The following is an 18783-nucleotide window of genomic DNA, read 5'->3' on the forward strand; positions in this document are numbered from 1 at the left end:
GTAAAGAGGACTTCGTCGAAGTTTCTGGTGAAAACAAACAAAAAATTATATATGAACATTGGGTGAATGATGGTTCGTTTGGCCGCTAGAGGCATTTGAAATGTCATGTTCGGAGGCGGCATTTTGCAATATCGCAAGAACGAAGAGAAATAGGAATGTCGGGTCAAAAGATTTCAAAGGAAACCCTATCCGAAGAATCCAATTATGCATAAGTGATGGCGAAACAGTGGCGGCGAAAGGGGGACCACAAAGAAAGTGAATGAAACGCTGAGAAAAGTGAACAATTTACACTGACAAACTGTAGGAGTGGATGTTACATGGAACATGCAACAACAAATGTTAATGAACAAAGGCAACAATGGCTACGCAGTAGCGAAAGTATGGGAGACGGAATGTAGGAATACAGCATCTTTGTAACGGAGAGAAATAGGAATGTCGAGTCAAAAGATTTCAAAGAAAACTCCATCCAAAGAATCCAATTATGCACACACATTGCGGAACAATGGCAGCGCATAGGAGCTACAAAAATGTTAAACACTCTTAGTGATGAAACGTGCACATGGTACAAAATACGTATTGAAGATGAGAGAAATGTATTGTAAAAACAAGAGGTATTTTATTTACCGTGATCAACATAATGCCGTCTTACGCAGCTGTTCAATACGTCCTCCTTGTTCTTCAAGACAGACAGTTACGCGGTGGCGTAAGGGTTCTCTGACTGGTGACAATATCGCTGAAATTTTCCCTAGTGTGGCAAATGCAGCACATACACGCTGGCGAAGATCTTCAACATCATGCACGGGCCTTGTATACACGAGACTCTTCATGTAACCCCACACGAAAAAATCTAGGGGATTCTGCTCTTCTGCCATACGATCTATCCACCTGCATGGAAATATTTCGTTCAGATATGTATGAATGGTGTGATATGAATGGGGCGCAATCATGCATAAACCACATACACTGTCGTGTCCTCAGTGGCACGTCTTCAAGTAGGATAGGTAGGTCCTGGGTCAGAAACTGGAGATACGATATTGCGTTCAATCACTATGGTAAGAAGTGTGGTCCACAACGTTGTCGCGAATAAACCAGCCCACACATGCAATTAGAAACGCTGTTGATGCTTTGTCTCTTCAATTGCATGTGGGTTGTTGGGTGCCCATCGATGGTCATTGTGAGCATTTGTGATGCCATTCCATGTGAATAATTCCTCATGCGAGAACAACACCTGTGGTAGAACGGTAAGTGATGCACGGCAGTGGTGGCATAACCGACGACAGAATCGTCGTCGGGCTTTATAGTCACCATCGTATAACGCATGCGTTCGTTGTACGTGGTATGATCTGAGTTTATTATATGCAAGATGTTTAGCACGAGTAGATGCAAAACGTGTTCCTCCCTTGCTATTTGTCGGGTACTAATACTCAAACTCACATGTTGGAATACCTTCTCTTCCAATGCTGGTGTTCGAACACGTCGTCGCCTCAGAATATCTCTGTTGGGGAGGAATAACCCAGTGTCCTACAATCGCTAATGAATGCGAATAAACATCCCCAGTCCTGGAATTTGCCGATCTGCGTAGCGTTATGCGTATTATCTGCGTGCTTCTTCCTCATTACCTTCCGCTAAACCGTACATCAAATGCATATCCGCCATTTCGGTTTAGTGTATACTACCCTATTACATTACACATAGCACTTTTCCGTCTTGCGTTTGTCAGCATCAACACTGTTTCACACGACACAAAGTAAATCACGTACACATACACACGGGTCACTACCGTGCCTGTAGAGTTCAACACTAACACGCTTGTGCTGTTACTGTGATTGCCCCATTTACTACGAATGAACTGTGTTCTGTTCTCTCCACCTTCAATGCAAACGCTCTAGTTATCCACGCTTTCACCATTGTCAACCCGACGCTCTGCACGCTCCCTTGTTCCACCTACTGTAGCTATGCGTCCTCTGTCTTCGCACATGTACTATACAGTACACCTAGAGTTTTATTCCTTGCTTTCAAGTAGTTGTGTTTTCACCAACTTCAACTTTTCTCCGCATTTCATTTACTTTCTTTGTGTCCCCTTGCGCCGCCAAGGTTTCGTCATCAGTTATGCATAATTGGATTCTTCGGATGGGGTCCATTTGATATCTTTTGACCCGACATTCCTATTTCTCTCCGTTACAATGATACTGTATTCCTACATTCCGCCTCCTATAGTGTCCTTACAGCATAGCCATTGTTGCCTTTGTTCATTAACGTTTGTTGTTGCACGTTACATGTAACATTCGCTCCTGCATATTGATAGTGTAAATTGTTCACTTTTCTCCGCGTTTCATTCATTTCCTTTGTGATCCCCCTGGCGCCGCCATTGTTTCGCCATCACTTATGCATAATTGGGTTCACCGGATGGGGTTTCCTTTGAAACCTTTTGACCCGGCATTCGTATTTCTCTCCGTTCTCGCGATATTGCAAAATGCCGCCTCGGATTTCAGATGCCGGACATTTCAGATGCCTCTAGCGGCCTAACAAAGCCGCATTCACCCAATGTTCATATTACATTTTTTGTTAGTTTTTACCTGCAGATGCATCTCCCAAATTTTCCGTCATTGATGCACGACACAGTGAGAGAGAGACGTAGCATATAGTACTAGACGAATGTGTTACTTGTAACATACGAGAAAGTAATTCAATTTATGTTTAGGCTTCAAAAGTTTCATTGAAAAATATTTTATGTGCAGACGTTACTTATTTGTTAGTTACAAATTTTACTTGAAATAACTTTAGTTTATAATCATATAGGTCTAATATGAAAACAGCAACGAAATTACACAATGTAATGTAAAGTAAGTCAAACGTAATAAATATATCATTTTTGGTATGGCAAATAGCCGCCCCCCCCGAAAATGTATCTGTCCCTCCTTTGCCCTCCTAAGAACTTAAAGCTGGCGTCGTCACTGCACTCGTCACTTCAATGAGGCATTTCGTAGAAACCTTCGCCCTTTTCCAATAAGAAATTACAAATCTTGGATAACTCCTGTAGTTCGGAGGCTTAAATCTACTTTTATGCGGATTGTGGATTTTATATGTAAAAGTATGAAACTTGCTGTACGTGTTATTTATATAGAATTAATAATTTTGAGCGTTGTAGGCATCGGCGGATTGCCCTTAGAGCCACCATATTGGAAAATGGCGGCCAAAATCGGTTTTAGCCTATAACTTTTGAATGGATAGTCCGCTTTTAATTTTTCTTTTTGTATTTTAAAACTCCTTTTAAGGCAAAACTTTTTATTAAAACAAAGATTTCTCTAAACTTTAAGATTTCAGCACAATTTTTAAAAATCTAAAGATTTTTGATGAAAATTGATTTCTTCATTCCATGACGTATATATGGTTCACAAAATCACTTTTGATCTCTGAATAAAAGAAAATGATAATTTAATGATCTTTCCATGATATATGTTAAGTTATAACTTGAGCAATGGTTTCCATAGAAATCATTGATCAAAACCAACATGTCATTAAGAAAATTTGATCTGCCTCTGAAGTTTTAAATTTAATATATGGTTGTTTCTACCAGCACTTGTAATTTTTTCTTTATTATAAGTTTACTATAAAAGAACGAAATAAAAATATAAGAATATTTAGATAGTATGCTCTATTATTACTCTATTTTAATTACCCTATTATATAAATTAACATAAAACATGTGCATAAATTAACATGTGCATTACTTTTCTTGAATGCAGAATAACACTTTTACGTGTGAACATAAAAAAAAATGAAAATAATTATAGAATTGCTTAATTTTCACAATCTTTAACGTCCATATTCAAATATGTACTTAGGATAGAAAATAAGAGTTAATTAAAGTTTTGGTCACAACCACCACATGCACAAAGATGAATGCAAGGTAAATCGGCTTTCATACATTTGCACAACATCGAACACGACATTTTACACTTGCTCCTAATTAGCTCAGGAGATTCTACAGCAGCAGGAGGTTGTGTGATCCATTTCGGTTGTCATGTTGAAGATTCCGAGTCTCGAGTCCAGCCAAACATATGCAAATCAAGAAGATGAGGAGCTGTTTGAAGTGCCTGTCCCCATATATGACCAACCTGGTAATCTATTCTGAGGACATGCTGTTTAAGGGCGTCAAGCGTTGGTGGAATATTGTCCAAATCCCTATTTTTCCGTGCGAAAAACACAAGTCTGATTTTGTTTACATTAGTTTCTTCGCTACAACAATCATATAGTAATATAACAAACCTTTCGATAAAAGGCATAACAGCATCAACTTCTTGTACCGAAGGTGTGCTAGCAAGAACACTGAGTGCATGGGTCACTTCTGGGTAGCCATTCCACGATACCCAGCAAGATATTTTACCCCTTCCTGAGAATTTCGAAGTAGTATCACAGCCCGTTAGGGCATGGAAAGCTGGTACGGCTTTGCATTTTTCTCTTTCCAATGCTTCAGCAATTTCTGTTATATTGAGGGTGCGAAAGGTTTTCGAGTACCAAAATCAACCCATAGATGACAATCCAGAACATTAGAATAATGTAGTGCTAAAACCACTACATCTGTATCCACACTTCTAATGAGGATTTTTTTTATTCCTTGCGCAACGCCATGAGATGCATGCAGAAACATTCAGGTATCAGTTTCTTCATGTGTGCAGGGATGTAACTCATCCAACAAATATCTTGAAGGATCTGAGTAGGAGCAAAGAACATCTTTCTCCATAGTAACTACAACATCTCCTTCATATGATCCGGATGCTATTTGGGTAGCCAGCAAGTGGAAAATCTTTTGCTTGTTTACATGTTTTAGAAAATCAGAGCAGTTAGTTGGTGTTCTCTTTGTCAGTTCAACCCGACGACGAGTTCCTTTCCTTCTTGTAGCTCGAATGCAAACCTTCAGGCTGTCTGAATTGTAGACGTCAAATACGATGTCTATTCTGCTTAAACCAGGTTTCTGTAACTGTTTTGCAATGTACTTGATAATTTTTAGTGATTGATCATGGAAGGAATCATTTTTCTCTGGCGTAATCAAGTGCACAACAGCTGGACCATCAAGGATCATCATATCAACATCAGGATCATCACACGCACTAAACGACACTATCATCTTCTGTTGTAAGCAAGGACTCTAAACATTTCATCAAGTCAGACTTGCCCTTAAAGTTTAACGATGCATCATATAAATGCGACGGAGGATACATGTGGTTTTCATGGCAGAAAAAAATCATCAATATCGCCGTGCCTAATCTGACAAGCAATATACAATTTTATTGGCAGTAAATTTTCCTTTTGAAATTCTTGATATACTTCAGGATGGTTTCTCTTCAATAGCATTATGTCTCGAAGATGAACAGCAACATATCTTGCGTAGTTGTGATGAGCTAGAGCATGGAAAAGCCACTGGAGTTTAAATAATGTTCCGACACACTTTTCAAAATCTCCTTCGTGTATTGCTTTATCCCATGCAAAAATCTCCAGTTCTGTTTGGAGAATGAGGTTCCAAAAATTGAACTGAGGATATCTTTTCTGCTGAGATAAACATTCTTCTTCAGAGATAATTGCAGACTGATCTTTTCCTGCACAAAATTCCTTGTATGCTTCCCTCCAAAGCTTGTACAATGCGCATGCTGTTACATGATGTGCCTGTAAGGTCTTCTTTACGTATACAACATTCAAAAACGAGTTTGTTGTTCCTGAGGATGCAAGTTTGGCTTCCTCCAGGGCGGATGTCCACCCACTGCTGCTGTCTAACAAATTTCCTATGCACTTTAGTACTGCTAACTTGATGTGCAATCCATCAAGAACAATAACAAAATGATTCTCTCCGTAGCTATTAGCCCAAGTCCATTGTATTTCCTTCATAATTTTGAACAATGGTTGGTCACACGTAATTACTGGCGTTTTTCCAGGATTAGTAATGTCAGTTGCTTTTCTAATTACATCCATGGAATGTCGTAACATAGCAACTGACTTAGAATCGTCTTGAAACAGGGGAAGGAGTGCGGTTTTAGTAGATAATATTGGATTTCCCGTTTCCTTCTGACTGTAAAATGCACACCAGTTTGCATTGGTGTTTCTTTCTTCGTTTGTTCCCTTTTTGTCAACAAGCTCTGAAACATGCTTGCACAAGGAATATTCACTTTCAACATTTTGTTCTGCTAGTTGTTTTGATGAACGATCGAAAGTTTCAATTTTCAAGGGAGAACTTATTAGTTTAGTGACCGAAATGGGAGGGACAGCTGAATAGCTTGTTGAGAGTCATGACTTTCTTGCTGGACTTGATCGTGAAGTTGATTGTTTGATTTAAATGAGCGTTAGTCTTTTCAGATTGCTGAAAAAGAGAAATCCCATACCATGAAATGAACCTTCTGAGCTTGTTGCACTGGGATTGTGGCCTATATTGTCAACTGCTGAAGTTGTAAAGACACCAATCTTCAAATTGGGAGGGACTACAGCTCCAATGTTGCAAAAATGGGTAATGGCGGAGTTACCTAAATCAGCTGACAAACTTAGCACTCGATCATATGACACTGATATTCCCAAGTTGAAAAAACATCAATTAAATCCTTCGAACGCATTTTTGTGTGGATATAACTACGTTAAAATAATGGAACTGGTGTCTCTTGAACTCGAGAATGTCTGCTTCATATAGATGTACGACGCCGGACTTTGCAAGTGTGGTAACTAATCAACTGTGCTAGAATAAGACTTGACTGTGATGCGTTGGCTGCCTCTTCACTTTGAATTCTGGATTCGTGCATGACCATGGACAGGAAACTCACCAAGGTAGGAGAAACTTACCTCTCTTGACATCCATCTGAAAATGATGTATCAAATGGCGGCTATTTATGATTGAGAATATCTCTGCGCAATATTCTCGCAGCACGAGCTAGGATAACGCTTCTGACTCATTGTCTAGAATACATGCTTGCCTCAGAGAACGTCCCACTTCTCTGTTGATAACTGTAAGAACATCTCTACCTTCTGACCTTCTGAATACGCCTTAACTTCAGGAAAGTTAGCTAATATTTGTTCTTTTAGTATAGTTGAATGCACATTAGATGCTTCTCCCCCGAGCTGCTTAATTCTTGTGCAGTAGTTCCTCTTTAATTTGCTCAGTTTAAAAACTGATGCCTCTTCTTCATTTTCAAGGCAGAATTCAATAAAAGACATAAGCTGCGCAAAAGAACTTTCGAGTATTAATTTCTGTGAATCGTCTCTCTGTGTCGGACCATGTAGTTTTCCATTCCTATTGTATAAACTTGTGACACACTTCGCGTGATACGCAGCATCTCTAGCGATCATGTCACCCTCACTCAATTTTGCTATAAGAGATTCACCTTGCAACTTAACAGCACACTGCCGAACTCGGCTATAAACTTTAAAGGCCGTAACAAGTGACAGGGGTTTGTCTTGGAGCAGTGGATCTTTGTTATCACAGAAAAATCACGTCTTTTCAGATTTGTCCTCTGAGGTTGCACCTTTTCCTCGTGTATAATGACTTGTAGAAGGTTCTTTCGGTTCAATTTCTGGTTGTTCCGAACTATTGCTTTCTGAAGAACACACCACCTTCCTTTTCTTCGCCCAACGTTGAGTAGCTCGATCAACTTCTCTTTTATTGTAACGTAAATTACATTTCCGGTGGAACTTTGCCTTGTTATATAAAAGAGTTGTTCTAACACCACTTCCGTCGTTAAGTCGTTCAAGTGAACCTATCTCCTAAGGAAGACCCTGAACCGCTTGTAACGACAAGAGATTCTTCTCAATTGACCCATATCCAGAAGCTGCAATCCGGGATTCCCAGTCCGCCGGACAAGTGAGCTTGTCAACTTTGGTTCTTTAACAAAACATACATTTTTCCCAATCTGTACTAGTTTTGGGATGGGGGGGTGGAGGCCTACCACCTTCAACTAACTTGAATGTTCTTTTCATTTTCTTTTTAGTTCTCGGACTTTCGTTTGATCTACGGAATGTTTTGATCCTGGGCGAAGACCTTTAGAGTAGATTTCACTAGTTCAGAAGTGCACAATATTCGCTTCTGTTGCTAATATCTCTAGACCTACTAGATATTAAAAGGAAAGGGAAAAGAGTTCTGACCAGCAATTTTTTACAAATATAACAAAATTAAACAAAAGAAAACTTGTTTATACGATTTCAAAAAGAAAATGCTGTAGGATACATAGAAATTGACGCACTCAGCAAAGAACTTGAATGCTGATTCTAACTACAGTTTGGAGGATTAAACGAAATTGTGCATTTTATATCTAAAATAAGGGAAATGAGCAGTGGTAACTTTGAAATTCTAAGAGTTAGTTCCAACTGAGCACCTTATATTTCCTTAACATGCTTATTTTGAGTAACGATTTATGAGGAAACGGTAGTTCAAATTATAGCTTAACATATATCAATGGAAAGACAATGATTTTACCATTTTATTTTATTCAGAGATCAAAAGTGGTTTTGTACACCATATAAAAGTTATGGATTGAAAAAATCAAGTTTCATCGAAAAATCTATATATTTTTAAAAATTGTGATGAAACCTTAAAGTTTAAAGAAATTTTGTTATAATCAAAAGTTTTGCCTTAAAAGAGCTTTAAAATAAAAAAAAAGGAAAATTAAAATCGGCACTATCCGTTTACAAGTTATAGGCTAAAAACCGATTTTGGCCGCTATTTTCCAATATGGTGGCTCAAAGGGCAATCCAGCAATGCCTACAATGCTCAAAATTATTAATTCTATATAAATAACACGTACAGCAAGTTTCATGCTTTTACTTATAAAATTCACAAATAAATAACACGTACAGCAAGTTTCATGCTTTTACTTATAAAATTCACAACTTTGACTTAATCCTACGGACTACTGCAATTACAGTTTCTAGTAAGAAGATCTTTAAATTTAGCGTATAGGAGAGGCGAGTTAACAAGTAACATGACAGAGTACTATAAAAGTATAAAAAGATTTACAAAAAATATCTTAAAATTGGCAAAAACACGATATTACCCAACACGCATAATACAATCTGAAAATTAAACCGGCACATTATGGAGTATAGTAAAAGATGGAACTAATAATAAAGAATGGTTAATTGAAGAAAACTTTAAAATTGAATCAAACTGCAATCTTACTAGCAGTCCATTTATTATTGACAATCTCTTCAACAATCACTTTATGAATATTCAGCAAAGTATGGGTCCTAATAGTCTGCCTCCTTCAGAGCAGTTATTGTTTAACAAAATGTTTCTGAGCCCAGAGTCGGAAAATGAAATTTTAATAATAATTAAACGACCTAAAAGTAAATGGTCCACGGGTCTAGATGAAATACCAATGTCCATAGGAAAAGGAAGTAGCATTCATTTAGCAAGACCGTTACATTACTTAATAAATTTGTCTTTTCAACTCGGTGAATTTCTTGACAGATTAAAACATGCAAAAATTAAACCTCTACTTAAAAAGGCATAAAAACAAGGGCAGATATTTTAGACCAATCTCTATACTCTCTCCTTTCTCAAGGATATTTGAATCTGCAATACTTAACCGAATTGTTGCTTTTCTTTCCAAGAACAACGTTATTTCTATGTCTGACATGGATTTCAAAACAACAAATCAACAACTACATCAATGTATAGTTATATTAACAGCTACGGGAAGGATTGAATAATGGGAAGGAGTGTCTAGGTACTTTTCTGGATTGGTCGAAGGCTTTTGATTGAGTACCCCATAATATGCTAATTGAGAAAATAAAAGCCTATGGCTTTCGCGGAGCAGTGAATGACTGGTTAGAATCTCATCTGGAAAACCGGACTCAATTGATCGAAATAATATACAAGGATGAAGAAACGTCATTCCGTATTCTTTTCTTGTCACATTCCAATCCAGTTTTAAACGGTGTTCCACAGGGCTCGGTTTTGAGCCCTGCCCTTTTTCTACTATACGTTAATGATCTTCCTAACTATATTCACTCAGTATTTTGTTTATACATCCCAGTACAATAACTTCCCTAAAGATATTCATTACAAAGAAGTATCTATTCGATAATTGTTTTTATTCAGTAGATTAATACCTGTCTGCTAAATGCAGCTTGTAGATTGTATAGTGTAATTTTGTCTCGTATAACACCATAATGTTATTGTTTTTTAACTATGTAATAACTATGTCTTTGTATCTAATTATTGACGTGTCCGATACATACGCTCTTCTTCCTTCGAGCTTCATGTATGACTTATGGATGAAAATAAAATGAAATGTTCGATATAGGTTTATTTGTACTTTTAGATTACAAAATTATATATTATTTATGTGTAAGGAAAGCATTAATATTGTATCAACTTGCTCCAGTATTAATATCATCTTGCCCTGGTATGTGGAGTAAGATGATATTTTTAACTTATTCATTAAAAAGAAATATTCCTCGGCAACCACTGAGGGAACTTCAATATCACTTTGTTCGTTTTTAGTAGAAATACCAATCTTTCTGCCGGAATAAAAGGCTGTGACTTCCGATGAATACTACTTTCACCACGTGAAAAAACACAACAACTGTGTCATCTTGCCCCACCTTCCGCTACACCTCTGAAACGAAGAATTTGCAATTCTTGTTTTTTAAAAAGAATATATAAAGAAAATGAAAAGAATTTCCTTTGGTTTCGTACTGCGTAATGTGGAAGAGTTCAGCAACCCAACAATTAACAAAGTATCAAATATGGTAGAAAATGATTGCTTATCCATTGGAAATACATATATGAGGACGATCAAAAGTTTTTATTAGCAGTTTAAAAGAACAATTCATTGCGTTGGAAATCATCTGTCACGTTTGCATTGTTGAGAACGCGCAATTTATGTTTGCATCTCCGTGGCTACTCCCCTGTTTACTGTGTCATATTTTTCTTGTTATATTGTTGTGTGTTCTATATCCTCGTCCTTCTCCTTCCCATCGATTTTGCATTGTGCAAATCAAACAAGCACGTTCGAGTCACAAAATGCAGTGATTTATTCAGACGTCTTAGAGAAGAAAAATTCCCCCCAAAGTTGTAGTTTCCGCAAATTTTTGAATTCGCTTGGAAACATTATAATATAGTTAGGTATAGGTAATGAATATGGTCTCCCCCTAAAGGATACATTTCCCCCTCCTAGATTTTTAGGTTCCTGCAAAATCGGTTGTACTGGATAAGAAACTGGTGCCGTTCCAAAATTTCGTCTATTGGAGTCCGTAGTATTTCATGCTGTAGGCACTGCTTTTGCTAATAAGACAACGAAAATTTTAAATCATATTCAGTAAACTACATTGTTAAAATGTTATTCTTGAAAATCCCCCAAAAGTCCTAAAAGTGGCTTAAAATACAAAAAATCCACCCAAAAGTTCTCAGTGCACAACGTGCGCTATGAACGCTCCTGTTGCGCACCCCTGGATGTAATACATTTTATATTAACTATTTCGTGACTTGATTCCTGCACATTTATAGCAAATAACAAATAAATAATAAAATGGATACTTAATGGATTTTCCTTTTGGGAACAGACTTTTTTTCTAAATATCTAGTGCAGGATATTTAAATAGTGTCACCAAACGACTATTTACGTCTTTCAGAATATCAAAGCACATTTTCTTGTGTATTTTTAAACGCTCCTTGCTTCAACTGTTTACTGGTGGGAAGTTTTGACACTTTATACCTAACAATTTATTATAATTTTCTTATTTGTCGTTGTGAAAAAATACATTCAAGATTTGTTGTCGTTACGGCGTTTTGGTTATCAATAACGTCCAAAGTAGAATATTGCTGTGATTATTTGTAACTGCTTTGATTTTCTGAAAGAAAATTGTAAACTCTAATGAAAGTTTTAATTACTTAGGTGTGGACGTCGTAAAATGCGTGAATTTGAATATTGATAATTTTGCTGGCGTTGCTATAGGTGTTTAATACTGGACATCATACATTTTACATGTGGACGTTCTTTTCTAACTTCATACTATAGTTTCTTTTTTCACTTTAAAAGAACTTCTTTAATGATTTATCGTAATTCATGTAGTGAAAAAACAGTCATTTATAACCATACAAGTACGTAGGGGTGAACTCAGGAAAGGGTTGAGAGATGCATAACACGGAAAGAACATTCAAAATATTGGGTTATAATATAAAAGAAAACAGTACAGTAGGAAAACGATCCCCATGCCCGAAGCGTCGGTGGACCACCGATGGGCAACCAGCGACATCTCGCCAATAATTGGCGGCCCCCCAGGAGTACTATTAATGGAGTACTATTAATAAACCCTGAACCACCGTTAGTAATAGACGTCGGTCTGTCACCTCTCTCTGACTCGAGTTTCTGAAGAGGTACTCGGACTTCTCTTACATGTAAATTAATGCATGAAATTTCGAGAAATAGGTAGCAAGAAAGATCGTGTATGGCAATGTTACGAGGCTAAATTATAATGATAAATCAGTATCTTGCAAATTTTGTGAACATAAATTCGTATGCGCAAATGTTGATAAATTGGTGAGACATGTATCTTACGGCAGTTACCCAATCTAATTCGTTTATAACATTTAAAAATTTAATATGTTTATAATATCAGTAGTAGAGTAAAGTATAGAAAATCCACTTACTTTTAAATTTAAACAGTTTAGCGGTGTAAAAATATGTGGCCTTACTATACTATTTTTTTCCACATATTTACTTTCGTAGAGCATATTGTAAGTAAATATACATTTATGCGTATTATCTAAACATAATAAAGTATTAATAAAGCAACATAGTACCGTTCAGAATATACATTTTAAAGAATCCCCTGGAGACAAGTGTAATAATATACTGTGAAAAAAAAAGCGAATTTAACTTCGAAATGTTAATATAGTAACAGAATGCACTTTTCTTTGTGATTGTACATAAATTCCCGGGAATATTCCCGAAAAATATCTTCCCGGGAATTTACCCATCACTAATGTTGGCGACGTTTACGGCATGCGGATATGTTCTGAAATTCTAGGTTCCCCTTAGCAACTAGGTACAAAGTCCAAATCCTATCAGAAGAAAAAAATATCAAAATATTATACATTCAATAGAAAAGAATCAATTAACTTAACGAAAAACAAACTGGCAGTCATCTAAGTTATCAATTACATTTCCCAGTGACGAGCAACAAAGTACGTCCTTCTGTTATTCTTCGAAACTACAATTGCAACAATTTTTACTTTATTAATTTATATATTTATTTTTGGCCAAAATTGCTGTTTTATGAGTATAACAAACTGCCATGTAATTTAGATTCTTGTGGGTCTTAGTAGAACACAAACGTGTTCTTGAGCGCTGAAAACCCAGGGGCGGAGCAAGGCAAAATTTTCACTCTCGCAAACAATTTTTGGCTCTCTCCTCCCTAGTCCCAGCCAATATTTTACACTTTATTACAGTGATTTTGAGATTTAAAACCCATTATAAAATACTCAAATACATTATATAGTTATATTTAGTACTTAAAAGTATACAAATGGGATTAATTACAAAAGGCATAAATATTTATTAATGTCTTGGAGAATGTCGGACCCAATCGACATTATGATAAGTATGTCATTGTTGAGCCACTGGTCCGCTCTAGCCTATGTTGTTGCAGAGTGGTATATTCGATTTCACAAACACTGTCGAAATCATTTATTTGGCAAAAACTGTGTATAGCGAAACAATAACATCTCCTAGACACTACTTTCAGCAAAAGCCAACAGTTTGGCGAGGCGGTGTTGTTTCTAAGAAATCAAAGAAAGTGCTGTATATACAGTTTCCCTCCACTACCTCATCAAAATAGTATATCTCCAGTAAAAAGGGCAATAATTATATTAAAGATGGGTACCCAGAAAATCGAGAGTAATAGAAGTTCTAACCCTTAGAAGGAAGAATTTCCCACGCTGGAGACAACAGAAGTTAGAGGGAAGCAAGGAAACAATATTGTCAAAAACTTATTACAGAATAATGGTAGAAGGATCTTATGGTATATGCATCATCCGTCAGCATCGGAAGAGGATACTTGTGTTTACGTTACAGCAAATAGCAGACTTTGTAAATCTAGCGTTTACTGACCTGATGTCGAATGTGATGAATAATTAGGAGGCGCATTGTTCATTGAGAAAGTGGACGCACGCCAACATAGTGATATCAAGAAAAATCCAAAGGTACATTAGCCATCAATTGTTTTAAGTGAATAATAAGTGTTCAAATATTAAGTTGAAGTTCTGTATCTTATATGTCTGCAATAATAGTGTAAAAGTGATTGTATATATGCCGATATTTATCTATATTAGTAACCATCGATTTGTACCGCCGTGTGGCTACGACTCAGTAGCGTAGCCAGAATGTGTGTTTGGGGGGGGGGCCCAAGTGCTGTTGTAGGTACATATAGAAAAATTACAAACAAAAAAATATATAAACATAAAAATATATAAAACATTGCAAACACCAAAGTACCAAAGTACATTGTCGGACCTCTTTGGGGGGGGGGGCGGCCCCTCCGGGCCCCCTCTTCCCTACGCCACTGCACGACTATTAGTAGGCCTACACATACAGCAATCTAAGAATATAAAATCATCCACCAGTAAAAGTGTAGGATATACAATAATATACCAAGTAGATAACTTGCATTTCTCAGTACGTATATTGTCGTAAAAATAAAAGTCTTATAATCAATATTAACTCATATAGATTTGCTTAGTTATTTACACACATAGAATATCACAAAATATCGGTTGAAGGGTTTTACTAATAATGTCTTTCAGTCATGAGTGTGTTCTGTGTTGTTGTACAGTGATCTGTGTGATATTACAATTAATAAGTATACAAATCTAAACCACACAATATTATAAAGCCTTTATTAAGTATAGTAGTCGTATTAGTTAATAAAAAAAATATAAAGGTCATTACGTTATATCATATTGTTCATACTGAACGCACACTAAGGTATCTAGTTAGAGACTTTGGGTGGTATTCAGAGAGAATTCGTTAATCGAAGGTTAGTCGCACACTAGTTAGTATGCATACTAACTCTTTACTAAGGAAGGTGCCCTTTTAGGTATTCAGAGTCTACTTTGAGTACAACTAAAATGATGATTTGGGTATGATTAACTTATAGAACCCCAATGCATCGGCGAGTAAAATAAATGTGGCAACTTCGGAAAAGTAGATGAGCGCATGCGTAGTCTGTAAAAATAAAAATACATGAATTACGAAATACGAAATGTTGTGACGCAACTAAACCGTGGGTAAAAGATTAGTTTCTGCTCTAGTTTAATTAGTCACATGTGATTAACTTCGTCCAATAGTACGTTCTAATCAGAGACTCTGAATACAATTTTGATAACCAACCCTTAGTCAATCCCGTAGTATGGTGTTAGTCAGACGTCAAAACGACTCTGCATAAGGCCCTTTATCTTCACTTTTGCCAATTAGGATTTTTAGTAAACGCGTGATTACCTACTGCTCATGAAGGCAAGATATTTCTGTTTAATGTGAACCACAAGGTAAGTGAATACTCAGAGTGCATACACCGTCCTATAAATTGTTGGCCATTAGTAACACATATAAAATAAACATTCATTGCCTGGGAAAAGTTCACAAAGAACAAGGTATGCTATAAATAATACCAACTCCTCTTCCCCGCTTTCATCTACATACCATGTGTCTGTATCAGCGTTGCCAGACTCACAGCTCGGAATTATTCCAAAACCTGATCGAACTTATGCTAGATTCGGTCAAATTATGCTAGATCCTCATAATTACTAATTCAGGAGTTTAAAAAAAAAAAAAACAAAGTTGAGATACGATAACGTAACTTAAAATACACAGAGAGCAAGAATGCATGGATAGAACTCAATACTACACGCACCAAAATTTTAACTCAACTAAATTACTGCAGTCGTTGCCAAACTCAATGGCGTATATATCGTATAAATGAAAGCAAAGTTTTTGTTTACATATTTTGAAAGACAATTACTTCGCAGCATAAGCGGAGTTGGGAATCGTCTGCTGGGGGAGGGGGCAGATTTTTGGTCGGTCTCGGAGCTGTCATTTCAGGAATAAATATGATCATGAAGTCAGAAGTAAAGATGGTGAAGTTGTCAAAAAGTTGGGGGGAGAATGGCCCCCATAGCTCCGCCCATGCCTCGGAGTTAAAGGATTAGAAAACCCTGGGTGGAGCCACAAAAAAAAAAGCCCAAAGCCGTTCCGAACTTACTTAGGAAAATAAGACTGCCTGTATGGTTTACCGAGTGTATGAATCAATGGAAGAGGATACATTTCTGCCGTTCTTTTTCTTCCCACGACCAACTTCTCCAGGTTTTACGGCTTTTTGATAACTTGCTGAAATTGTGCTAGATTTGGGCAGGATGCTAAAAGCAAGATGCTAGGTGCTAGAGACATGCAAATTATGCTAGATCTAGCATCATTATGCTAGATCTGGCAACGCTGGTCTGTATGTTGATACCGTAGAGTGAGTATTATCTACAATACACACTATACAATACAATAATCACTCTACGGTTGATACAGCCTTCCTAGTACCATGAAACTATTCTTCCATGGTGGAATGAAAAAAGATGATGTAATGGTCGCTACTTTACAAGAAGATACACAAAAATGTCTGTAGAAAACACGTTAAAAAATTTAGGTTTTGAGGCTCGTTTTGGCGCCCCGGGCAGTTGCCTGGCGCTTGGCCCATTCGTGTGAAGACCATTTGTACTTTTTATCCTACAGCTTGAATTCGGTCAAACCAACAGGAGGCATAGAAGCGTATGGATATTTGAAACTAAACTTCTTTCTTCAAGGGTCCCTTCACAGAGATTAACCACTGCGTTCTAACACTGGCAATGTTTTTACTCTTTAGGAACAATCTCAACTCTAAATCACAAGATGATGCGTAAGTTTCCGAATATAACCTCAGATCACCTCCGTTCTCCCTCCATTAGTAACACGTTTTCCATTATTAGTTTTTTTTTTAAATTCCTGGCTTGTCAAGTTTATTCTTTTATTCGAAAAGAGCTGTGTCAATCATCTTGTAGTATTCTCTTCTATAGTAGTCTTCTGTAGATTAATATGTATAAACGTGTAACTAGTGATGGGCAGTGGGAATATTCCCGGTGGGAAGGAATTTAAAAATGGGAATATTCCCGTTTTTTTTCCCTGGCCTATAAATTCCCGGGAAGGAATTTATTTCCATTTCTTTACTTTATCTTCCAAATTATAAGAACTATATGACTAATTACTTTATTTTAATATATTATGATTTACTTTTAGATTTTAAAGAATCTGGAGGTTAAAAAATTTTAAATTATTTGACGGTAATTTATATAACTAATAATATGATATTTTAAGTTCCATTTCCATTTGCACTAAAAAGTAAGGTAATTGTTTAGTATTAGAGGGCCAAAACTAGCAAAAAGTAGGATAATTTACTTAAGAAATGAGTTGATAGTGATGTTCAAGTAGTCAAGAAAGTATCGAACACATTTTTTTAGAGCAGTAGGGGATTTATACAAAACGGAAAGGTAAGTGGATGTGATTTATGTGAAAAAAGAAAGTGAATTGTTGGTAACGAATATAGAAAACAACATGCCATGTGGGCTCTAACCCGCCTTCATTCGCTAACGCTCGCTCTGCAATGCTGTCTGAATTTAATGTTGGTAACTTAATTTAACGTATGAAATCATAAAACAACCGCATCGGAATAGAATATCGCAAAAAAAGTAGGTGCAAAAGCTGGCCCCCAATGCTAAAGAACAGCCAAAATTAGCAAAGTAATAATTTACAAATGATGAAAATTAACCATTTTGTAAAGTAATTTAGAATTATGTAGAAATAGAGATCAAGTACTATTAATAAACCCTGAATCACCATTAGTAATAGACGTCGGTCGAATTTCTGAAGAGGTACTCGGTAATCGGATTTACATGTGAATTAACGTATGGAATTTCGAGAAATAGGTAGAATGAAAGGTCGTGTATGGCAATATTACGTGCTAAAACATAAAGATAAGTAAGTATCTTGCAAATTTTGTGAACATAAATATGTATGCGCAAATGTTGATAAATTGGTGAGACATGTATCTTCTAGCATTTACCCAATCTAATTGGTTGATAACATTTATAAATTTAATGTGTTCATAATATCAGTAATAGAGTCAAGTTGAACAAATTCACTTACATATACATTTAAACTGTTACTATATAATTTTTTCACACATATTTAATTGATAGAACACATTGTAAATAAATATACATTTATGCGTACTCGTTATATATAATAAAGGATTAATAAAGTAACATAGTACCATTCAGAATATACATTTTATAGAATCCTCTGTGGACAATAGTAATAATATGCTGTGATATGAAAATTAATTCAACTTTGAAATCATAATATAGTAATAGAATGCAATTTTCTTTCTGATTGAACATAAATTCCCGGATAAATTCCCATTTTGGGAATCTTCCCGGGAATATTCCCGAAAAATATCTTCCCGGGAATTTACCCATCATACGTGTAACGTACTTTGTTACAAATTTGCTGAAAAATGTATTAGTTACGAATTATATATTGGTCCTGTTCTTTTATTTACTAAAGTTCTATTGGAACTTACATATTTAGTCTTCTGTGTATCTTTTGTCAATTTATTATTATTTGTCAGTATCGTTTCTCATTTATCCACTTTCTTAATCATCAACGAAGTTGCACACTCTGAGGATTCGAATGTATAGCAGAAAACAGAATGAGTCCGTATCTCGTA

The 18783-nt window shown here is 36.3% G+C and overlaps 1 long non-coding RNA gene across 1 annotated transcript in view; it reads left to right on the top strand.

Annotated features, from left to right (window-relative positions):
* The first annotated feature begins 13928 nt into the window (after positions 1-13928).
* The window catches only part of LOC145663583 (uncharacterized), a 72224-nt gene continuing 67369 nt past the window's right edge, over positions 13929-18783 (top strand). The window contains exon 1 of the long non-coding RNA XR_014127188.1: positions 13929-14182. This is a non-coding gene — a long non-coding RNA (uncharacterized LOC145663583). The remainder of the gene's footprint in view (positions 14183-18783) is intronic.

Source organism: Thermobia domestica, chromosome 1, assembly GCF_964235325.1.
Source record: "Thermobia domestica chromosome 1, izTheDome1.hap1.1, whole genome shotgun sequence".
Classification (NCBI taxonomy): domain Eukaryota; kingdom Metazoa; phylum Arthropoda; class Insecta; order Zygentoma; family Lepismatidae; genus Thermobia; species Thermobia domestica.